The sequence below is a fragment of the Anopheles moucheti genome, assembly GCF_943734755.1.
Source record: "Anopheles moucheti chromosome X unlocalized genomic scaffold, idAnoMoucSN_F20_07 X_unloc_45, whole genome shotgun sequence".
Classification (NCBI taxonomy): Eukaryota; Metazoa; Arthropoda; class Insecta; order Diptera; family Culicidae; genus Anopheles; species Anopheles moucheti.
The window spans coordinates 25,001-32,500 of NW_026453554.1; the positions used below are offsets into that span (position 1 = coordinate 25,001).

The 7,500-nt window shown below is 58.5% G+C and overlaps 1 non-coding gene across 1 annotated transcript in view; it reads left to right on the top strand.

Moving 5' to 3' along the window:
- The first annotated feature begins 7,349 nt into the window (after positions 1-7,349).
- Positions 7,350-7,500, top strand: part of LOC128308575 (5.8S ribosomal RNA) — a 158-nt gene continuing 7 nt past the window's right edge. The window contains exon 1 of the ribosomal RNA XR_008288393.1: positions 7,350-7,500. This exon is cut by the window's right edge and continues 7 nt beyond it. This is a non-coding gene — a ribosomal RNA (5.8S ribosomal RNA).

Below are 7,500 nucleotides of genomic sequence, written 5' to 3' on the forward strand. Positions count from 1 at the left end.
GAGTGGAACTTTCCGTCGGCTATTGCCCGCGCGTGGCGTTCTGTGTTGGTGGGAGTGTGACGGTGAGTGGAATTTTCCATTGGCTGTTGCCCGCGCGTGGTGTTCCGCGTCGAAGACCGTGCACACGTGTATTGCCGCGCGTGGAGGTACGGCACAACATCTTGTCGATAGCCGCGGACGGAGGAAGCCGAACAGCGACATCTGGTGGGTGGCGAAATCTTCAAGTCGACGGAAGAAAGCTGAGCAGCGCCATCTGTACGCGAAACCAGGCTTTAAGTGGCGCCATCTACGAGTGAACTGAGCAGCGCCATCTTTGTGTGGAGGTCGGCAGCGACGAGTGACACCTGGTGGCGACATCTGGTGTTCAGAGGGAGAAACAACGAAGCGCCATCTGTTGGTGGTGAGTTAAAATTCGCAGCAGCGGCATCTGGTGGGGGGAAGGTTATTCAGGTTTTCAGCAGCGTCACCTTCAGTTTGGTGGGAGTAGCTTCTCTTCGCACACGACATAGTTTGGCGATCTCTTATAGCGTCGTAGCGCCAGGAAACGTTAGCGGTGGCGGGGGAAGGAACAACCCGCCACCATGGAAACGCGACTGAGGGGAAGGACCATATCGGTGGACGAGCGTCTGCCTATCGGAACCAAGAAGCAGGGGTACGAAAGGCAACTTGGGTCCATCGCCGAGGAATCGTCATCCTCGAGCCGAGAATCGACTAGTGCACCAGCGAAGGCTATGGCGACGGGAGGTGCAAAACCTCCGGTAACGGCGACGAAACCGGGGACGAAACCGGTGTCTACTTCAACGCCGGTTTCTACTGGAGAAGTACGCCGGATGTTGGCTGATTCTAAAGCCGACAATGAGATGTTGGTCGGTTTGGTAAAGCGGTTGGAGGAGCAAATCCAGTTGTTGCGCCTGCAAATGGAGACCTCTAGCACACAGCTGAAGGAAGCGCGAGAGGAGGCGAAGCAGGCGCGACAGGACACCCGTTTGCGCGAAGCTGAACACCGCGAGGAGCTCCGCAAGGAGAAAGAGCTCTTCAACGCTCTTCTGGCGCAAACTCTTGGGGATATCGGTGGAGCTCGACTGGGGAGCCAGCAGGATCTGCAGCGAGAGCAGGAGCTGCTGCGAAAGCAGGAGTTCCAAAGACGGCAAGACCAGCGGCAGCAACTGGATGACCAGCAGCGCCAACGGTGGCGACAGCAGCAGCAGCAGCTGGCACAACAGCGAGAGGGTGCGGTGACGGCTACGGTGGTGCCGTCTCCGGACCAGGAAGGCGGCTCCTGGGCCGAGGTGGTGCGCCGTAAGCCGGCACGCCAGCAGCCGGCTCAGCAGCATCAGCAGCAGTGGCCGCAGCTTTCGCAACGGCAGCAGCCGCAGCGGCAACAGCAGCAACGTCCGCAGCAACATCAGAGCGGACAGCGTTCGGCTGGGCAGCCCCAGCAACAACAGTGGCGTTTGCAGGGCCAGTTGCTGCGGAAGCAGAGTAAGCAGCAGCCAGCATACCAGCAGCAGCAGTGGACGAACATGCAACAACAGCAGGAGAAGCGGCGCCCGAGACGGAAACGTCCAGATGAAATCGTCGTTGTGCCTGCCCCAGGAGTGTCCTACAAGGATATGTACGTGAAGCTCCGGACCAGTCCGCGGATAGCTGATTTCCAGCGGCAAATTGGTGTTGGCAGAAGAACGCCAAAAGACCACCTTCTGCTGCCGTTGAGCCGCGACGTTGATAGTGCCGCGCTGAAGGACATCATTCAGGAGGTCATCGGGGAGAGTGGATCTGCATCCGTCAGGACCGAGATGGCTGAGGTCGTCCTGACCGGGATTGATAACATGGTCGACGAAGAAGCTATCAAAAAGGCGATCATGACCTCTCTGGGCAAGCAGTCGTCGGTAGCTACCGTGAACCTTTGGGAGCGTCGTGATATGACGAAGCGGGCCCGCGTGCGCCTCCCACGAGCAGAAGCCGATCTCGTCAAGGACCGACGGCTGGAGCTGGGCTACACGTATTGTGCGGTGCACGAAGCCCCAAAAGTGTCGGGTCAGCTGGCTCGGTGCTTCCGGTGTTTGGAGCGGGGGCACATCGCCGCAAGATGTACTGGGGACGACAGGTCTAAGTGTTGTATACGATGCGGCGACCACAACCACAAGGCGTCGGGTTGCACCAATGACATCAAGTGTATGCTGTGCGGCGGTGCCCATCGCATCGGTGCTGCAGCCTGTGGTGCACAGCCCTCAAACTAGATGGATGTGCTCCAGATTAACGTGAACCGCAGCAGGAGCGCACAAGATCTTGCGCTCAACACGATGAGGACGGAGCGGGCGGACGTCTGCTTAATGGTGGAGCTGCATAGTGTTCCCAGGAACAACGGGAACTGGGTGGCGGACAGGGACGGGAAGGTGGCCATCATTGCCAGCAGCGAGTCTTATCCGGTTCAGCAGGTGGTCTCCGTGACGCAGTCTGGGATCGCGGCTGCCCGGATCAACGGCGTCCTGTTCATTTGCTGCTATGTGTCGCCTTCAGCGGGTGTTCCAGAGTTCGAGGAGATCATGCAGCGCATCGAAGTGGTAGCGAGAGGTCACTCGCACGTCGTCATGGCAGGGGACCTTAACGCGTGGCATAGCGCTTGGGGTAGTGGCCGCACCAACGCAAAGGGCGAGATTGTGGTCCAGCTCGTCGACAGCTTGGGGCTGGAGGTGTTAAACACCGGCACCGCCCCAACCTTCCTGGGCAACGGAGTGGCTCGTCCGAGCGTGGTGGATGTTGCCTTCGCCAGTCGCAGCATCGCCGGAGCTAACACCTTTCCGGAGCATCGATGGAGAATAATGAGCCGGTACTCGTACAGCGACCACGTGTACATTCGGTTTGCTGTGGGGGAGTTTCTTCAGCGGCCAGCGGCAGATCGTCGTCGACAGGAGAGTCCTTCTACGCGAGAAAGCGGCACGAGATGGCGTACCCGTCAGTTTGACGCCCGGCTTTTCGACGTGGCGCTCGACGTAGCATCGTTCGCAGAGCGGGTTACAAGTGCGGGAAGCTTGGAGAGGGTCCTGACGGAAGCTTGCGACGGAACCATGGCGCGAGTGTTCCCTTCGCAAGGCCATTCGGGACGACCTGCTTATTGGTGGACGCCAGCGATCGAGGCCTTGTGTGAGGACTGCCGCCTCGCTAAGGATCGCTTCGATGCCGCAACCAACGAGGCAGAGCAGCTCGCCGCAGCCAGCGATCTCCTTCAGGTGCGGACCGCCCTGGAGACAGCTATCACCACCAGCAAGAGAACGCACTTCGACGAGATGCTGCAGGGGCTCGCGGATGACGAGACGGGACAGTGGTTCCGTAACGTGCTAAGCCGCCTCCGTGGAAGCTGGACAGCGAGGGAGCGCGACCCATCGGTTCTGGAGAGCGTCGTCTCCACTCTGTTCCCCCAGCATCCTCCAGTTGACTGGCCTTCGTCGTCAGGCCAAGTCCTGGAGAGAGGGGAAGAGGAACCAGTTCGGGCCGTCTCAACGCAGGAGCTGCTGGACATCGCGAGCTCACTGAACCCGCGGAAGGCCCCAGGTCTGGACGGTGTGCCGAATGCCGCTCTGACTGCCGCCATTCGGAAGCATCCGGAGGTCTTTCGTGACATGTTCCAGGAATGCTTGGACAGCGAGCGGTTTCCGGATGAATGGAAGAGACAAAAGCTGGCCCTTGTCCCCAAGCCGGGCAAGCCACCGGGACTCGCTTCTTCTGCGCGCCCGATCCTGCTGCTGAACAACCCGGGAAAGGTATATGAGCGGATGCTGCTGACGCGGATCAACGACGTCGTGGAGGACTTGGATTCGCCAAGGTTGGCGGAAAACCAGTTCGGGTTCCGGAAGGGCCGTTCGACTGTACAGGCGATCCAACTGGTGGTGAATGCGGGCCGTCGCGCGATGTCATTCGGACGGACTAACAACCGGGACAAGCGCTGCCTCCTGGTTGTTGCGCTGGACGTGCGCAACGCATTTAACACTGCCAGCTGGCAGTGCATCGCTGCTGCGCTCGAGGACAAGGGTGTGCCGAGGCAGATCCGCAACATCCTGAAGGACTATTTCACCGACAGGGAGCTCGTCTATGACACCGCAGACGGGCCCGTTACACGTCGAGTGACTGCAGGTGTTCCACAGGGGTCCATCCTGGGCCCGACACTGTGGAACATTATGTATGACGGCGTGTTACGGGTCGAGCTCCCCGAAGGGGCCAGCGTCATCGGCTTTGCGGACGATATTGCGGTCCTGGCACAGGGGTGCACACCAGAGGAGGCGGCATCTGTAGCTGAACAGGCGGTGGACGCGATCGCGGCCTGGATGGAGGACCATCACCTGCAGCTCGCTCCGGAGAAGACCGAGGGCGTGATGATCTCCAGCCTGCGGAGAGGTGAACTGAGGGTGCCGTTCCGCGTCGGAGACACCATCATCCACAGTAAGCAGTCGATCCGGTACCTGGGGGTCCAGATCCACGACCACCTTTCGTGGAAGCCACACGTGGAGCTGTCGACGGCCAAAGCCCTCCGCGTGGTAGGCGTGGTCACCTCAGTCATGAGAAACCACAGTGGACCCCAGGTGGCCAAGCGTCGGTTGTTGGCGGCGGTGGCGGAGTCGATCGTCCGGTATGCTGCCCCCGTGTGGTCTGAGGCGACGGATCTGCAGTGGTGCCGACGGAAGCTGGCCCAGGTGCAGAAGCCCCTGGCACGTGGCGTCACCAGCTCGTTCGTGTCGGTGGCATACGAGACCGGAGTCGTGCTAGCAGGCCTTGTGCCGTTCAGGCTGCTGGTGCGAGAGGACGCAAGGTGCCATCGGAGGCTCCTAGCTGCTCCGGGTGCCAGCCGCAAGGACATCCGGCTGGAGGAGCGGCAGAGGACTCTGCAGGAGTGGCAGAGAGCATGGGACGAGGCGGCCGCAGCATCAACGGCCAGTCGGTACGTGGTTTGGGCCCACCGAGTGATCCCGGACCTGCACCAGTGGATGGGAAGGCGGCATGGAGAGGTGGATTTCCACCTCTCGCAGGTGTTAACCGGGCACGGTTTCTTCCGGGAATACCTCCATGTCTGCGGTTTTGCCCCATCGGCGGAGTGCCCACGGTGCCCGGGGTCTGTCGAGTCGGTGGCCCACGTGCTGTTCCGGTGCGAGGTGTTCCAGGACATCCGAGTGGAGCTGCTGAGGTACGGCACCAGCGACCCGGTCAACGAGGACAACATGGGCATGAAGTTGCTGGAGAGCCCCGAGCGGTGGAACAACATCCAGGAAGCTGCTCGCAGAATCACGAAGGTGTTACAGCAGCTCTGGCGCGAGGATGAGCTGCAGCTCAACCTTCGTGCACATCTCGAATCGCAACCGGCGATAACATCAGCAGACGACGCTGGTGCACAGGATGGCGAGCAGGTGTCTGTCGACGGGGTGGCGGACCTCTTCCGAGTCAACCGAGGTCGAGCCAGCCGAAACAGAAGAGGTCGTCGAAGGGCTGAAGAACGGGCGGAAGTGCGCCTTGCATCCGCACTGGCAGCAGCTGAACGTGATCGTGAGAGGATCATTCTGATGGCGGCGGTGCAGGCGGAGGAAGCAGGAGAAGCGCCACCACCCATCCCCACACGAGGACGCGGACTGCCTCCTTCTCCGAGTACCTTGAGAGCGCGACATGAGCGAAGACTCTACCTACAGCGGGTCTATCGTCAACGAGCGAGGGAAGGGACTCTACCACCAGTCCCACGAGGTAGAAGCCGGCGGAGTCGGACAGCCCCTTCGGAGGCGGACATCATCCGGCGGCGTGTGAGAAGACGAGAGATGGAGCGGCTACGTCGAACATCACGAAGGGAGCCGTCCAACCAGGGGGTGCGTGAGGTGCTATCTGCAGATTCCCTGGCATCTATCACGGAATCTACTACTTCCGGCCGATAAGCGAGGGGAATTTCGGGGGTGGAAAGTAAATAGAGGAACGGCATTATCGAATGCGATGGGAGACCCATACGATTAATTGAATTAATAAAGGCGATGCCACTTGCGCTTAATACTCCTGGTCCCAAGCCCCGCTAGGGAACGGGTCCAGGAGGGGGAGAAAAGGGATAGATATAAGTTTATTTTAAGCTTTGTACAAATAAATCCCTGAGTGTTAACAAAAAAAAAAACGAAGTGGAGCTTGCGGCTTAATTTGACTCAACACGGGAAAATTTACCAGGTCCGAACTTATCGAGGTAAGACAGATTGAGAGCTCTTTCTCAAATTTAAGGGTAGTGGTGCATGGCCGTTCTTAGTTCGTGGAATGATTTGTCTGGTTAATTCCGATAACGAACGCGACTCAAACAAGCTAACTAGAACGCTGTCAGCAGTGCACCTCCGGGCGCACCTGACGTCAAGGCCGGCGGCCCCTTCACGGGCGGTCGTCGGCCACGTTTGCCCTGCTTAGCGGGACAACTTGTGTTTAGCAAGGTGAGAATGAGCGATAACAGGTCCGTGATGCCCTTAGATGTTCTGGGCTGCACGCGTGCTACAATGTGAGCAGCAGCGTGTTCTCGCCAATTGGCGCCCCCATTCCGAGAGGAACGGGAAATCACCCAAATGCTCATTTAGTTGGGATTGGGGACTGCAACGGTCCCCATGAACCTGGAATTTCTAGTAAGTGCTAGTCATTAGCTAGCGCTGATTACGTCCCTGCCCTTTGTACACACCGCCCGTCGCTACTACCGATGGATTATTTAGTGAGGTCTCTGGAGGCACACCTTCCGCGGTTCCTTCGTGAGCTGCAGCTGGCATGGCCGAAGTTGACCGAACTTGATGATTTAGAGGAAGTAAAAGTCGTAACAAGGTTTCCGTAGGTGAACCTGCGGAAGGATCATTACCGATCAATACATATATGTTGTTGTGTGAGTTGGTTAGAGAGATAGAGAAACACGGTATCAGCAGAACAAACTGCTATGTTACCTTTTGGGGGCCGCGCACGCCAATTAGACCCGCGAGAGAGGTGTGTCTATACTACGATATTGAGCGTGCGCGACCGTAGGCCAGTGGCCTTCGTACCTGTGCGCACACTCCCAATGGCAGCCATCGAACGCGTAAAGTGTGTGACACATGGGCGAAGGTAAAGACCCACTAGAACATATTTAAACACTGGCCTCGAGCGAGAGAGAACCTAATCAAGAGAACGAAAGTTGTGCAAGATCGCGCCGATGCCGCCCACATCGCGCGTCGATCAATGGGAAGGAAGACCAATGGTCATCCTTGTCCACCCTGGACGGCTTCGAAGGAACCGAGAGGTGCACGGTTACGCTGTCCGGGGAACTTAAGTTGTGAGAGATGCACCTAGCGCATAACGAAAACATAGGAGACAGTTGAACATACCAAAACCCTAGGCAGGGGATCACTCGGCTCATGGATCGATGAAGACCGCAGCTAAATGCGCGTCAGAATGTGAACTGCAGGACACATGAACACCGACACGTTGAACGCATATGGCGCATCGGACGTTTAAACCCGACCGATGCACACATTCTTG